General features: G+C 45.1%; 1 protein-coding gene and 1 pseudogene across 2 annotated transcripts in view; both read left to right on the top strand.

Annotated features, from left to right (window-relative positions):
* Nucleotides 1-2500, top strand: part of LOC138039060 (ribonuclease P protein subunit p14-like) — a 98296-nt gene that overhangs the window by 68636 nt on the left and 27160 nt on the right. The gene's annotated exons all lie outside the window — the stretch shown is intronic.
* The window catches only part of LOC138038276 (uncharacterized), a 13839-nt pseudogene that overhangs the window by 10351 nt on the left and 988 nt on the right, over nucleotides 1-2500 (top strand).

Raw genomic sequence — 2500 nt, 5'->3', positions numbered from 1 at the left:
AAAACTTTGGTCAGTGTTGGAAGTGTAGTACATATCAGTCTTCCCATGATCAGCTCTGATGGCATCTTTCCAGTTGCTGGGGTTGGGGTTGCCCGATAGGCCATAAGGGCAAGTAATGGATCTTCCTGTTTCAAAATCCTCTTAGCGATTCGCACGCCACTTTCTGCAGTACCATTTGCCTGGGGATGATGCGGGCTTGATGTGGTGTGTTTGAATCCATACTTTGCTTTGAACTCATCAAAGTGTAGTGACTTAAACTGTGTACCATTGTCACTTATTAGTTCCTCCGGAATTCCCCATCTTGCAAACACTGACTTCAGCTTCTGGATGACAACTTGGCTTGCTGTCTCAACTAGGCTTAATATCTCAATGAACCTTGAATAATAGTCCATCACTACTAGGTACTTCTGACTGGCTAGCTCAAACAAATCGGTGGACACCTTCTGCCATGGTCTATCAGGTAGGTCTGTGGTCATCAGTGGTTCCTTTCTTTGTGATGGTTGGTTTTCCTGACAGAATTGGCATGACTCCACCTTTGCCTTTATCTCCTTTGAAATACCTGGCCACCACACAGAAAGGTTAGCACGTTCGCGGCACTTTGTTATACCCTGGTGACCTGTGTGAATGCGCTCCAGTATCTCCTCTCGCATGTCTGCAGGGATCACTATTCCATCATCATATGTTAATAAACCGTTGTTCATTGACAAGTGTCCACGAGAATCAAAAAACTCTCGTATCTGGAGGGGAACTTTTTCCACATGGGTCAGCCACCCTTCCAGTGTGAATCCCATCACTTTCAGGAGCTGGGCATCCTTTGCACTCGCTTCTCTGATTCTCTTAAGCTGATCACTTGTGGCTGGCCTTTTAGATTCAACCAAATCTACAAATGCCTGAACATCTTCTACCGTGTTGGGTTCCTGTCCTAACTTACAAGGGCTTCTAGACAGAGCATCTGCAACCACCATCTGCTTGCCAGGTACATGTTCTGCTTGAGGATTGAACCGCATAAGGCGCATTAGAAGTCTCTGGCATCTTAATGGTGTTTTTGTCAAGATCTCTCTGGTTGATCAGTGGTACCAGGGCTTTGTGATCTGTCAAGAGCTGGAAACTTGGAAGCCCCACTAAATAACGTGATAGTCTCTCACATGTCCACACTGCTGCCAGGCACTCTTCTCAATTTGAGCATATCTGACTTCAGTCTCTGTGAGTGTTCTACTACAAAAACCAACTGGGCGGAGTTGGTCACTGGGACCTTGCATCAGAACCCCACCAATCCCATAACTACTAGCATCTGCACAAACAACAGTGGGTATCTTAGGATCATAGAATGCTAACACTGTATCACTTGAAATGATTTCTTTGACTTTGGTAAATGCAGTTTGCTGGAGAGGTCCCCAAGTCCAAGTGGTATCTGACTTTAGTAGTAGTTCGCTCATTGGACGCATTACTGAAGCAAGGTTGGGAATAAACCTCCCAAGGTAGTTAATCATGCCAATCAGTCTGCGTAGTTCTGAAACATTGGTTGGCGCTTCGAGCTCCGTAATCGCCTTCACCTTCTCTGGGTCTGGACTTACACCCTCGGCACTGAGAACATGTCCAAAGTATGTTAGCTTGTTTTTCTTGATCTCGCACTTCTCTTTGTTCAGTTTCAGTCCTGACTCCTTAATGACTTGAAACGTGTTCTGTAAGTTCTCATCATGTTCTTTGGCAGACTTTCCATACACAATAATGTCATCCATAATCGCTTCACAACCTTCTCTGTTCTTTAACAGATTACTCATTAGAGACTGGAAAATTTCTGGGGCAGACGTGATTCCAAATGGAAGTCTTTTAAAACAGAACCTACCAAACGGAGTCATAAACGTGGTCAACTTGGCACTATCTGGATGTAGAGGGATCTGCCAAAATCCACTGGATGCGTCAAGTTTCGAAAAGTACTGGGCACCAGCAAGTTTGGGGGCGATATCTTCCAAGGTAGGAAGCACGAATCTTGAGCGCTTCACTGCACTGTTCAGCCTTCTTAGATCGACACAGATCCCGAGCTTCCCATTACTTTTCTGTACTGGTACCATAGGTGCACACCATTCTGTCGGCTCTGTTACTCTTTCGATGATACCAGCTTCTTCCATCCGCTTGAGTTCCTCTTCTACTTTTGGCATTAAGGGAAAAGCTATTCTTCTTGCTGTGTTGATACAGTAGGGTTGGGCATTCTCATCCAGTTGGATCTTAACTGGCTCACACTTGAACAAGCCTACCGGTATATCTCCAAACAACTCAGCATCCACCTCTTCTAATCTCGCAACTAAACCCATTTCACAAGCTGCCTCTCGACCCAGCAAGTTACTTGCATGTTCTCCACTGATTACGAAAACATTGAGTTGGTACTTCTTGTTGCAATGTGTCACTGTTGTTGTAAACTGCCCAGCGCACTGCAACTTGCTTCCTGGACTGAAAAGGGCTATCTTCGATGCATGTAACTTGGGCTGATTTGGTAAACTAT

Source organism: Montipora capricornis, chromosome 2 (genome assembly GCF_036669925.1).
Source record: "Montipora capricornis isolate CH-2021 chromosome 2, ASM3666992v2, whole genome shotgun sequence".
NCBI classification, from domain to species: domain Eukaryota; kingdom Metazoa; phylum Cnidaria; class Anthozoa; order Scleractinia; family Acroporidae; genus Montipora; species Montipora capricornis.
This window is presented reverse-complemented; position numbering and strand designations above follow the sequence as displayed.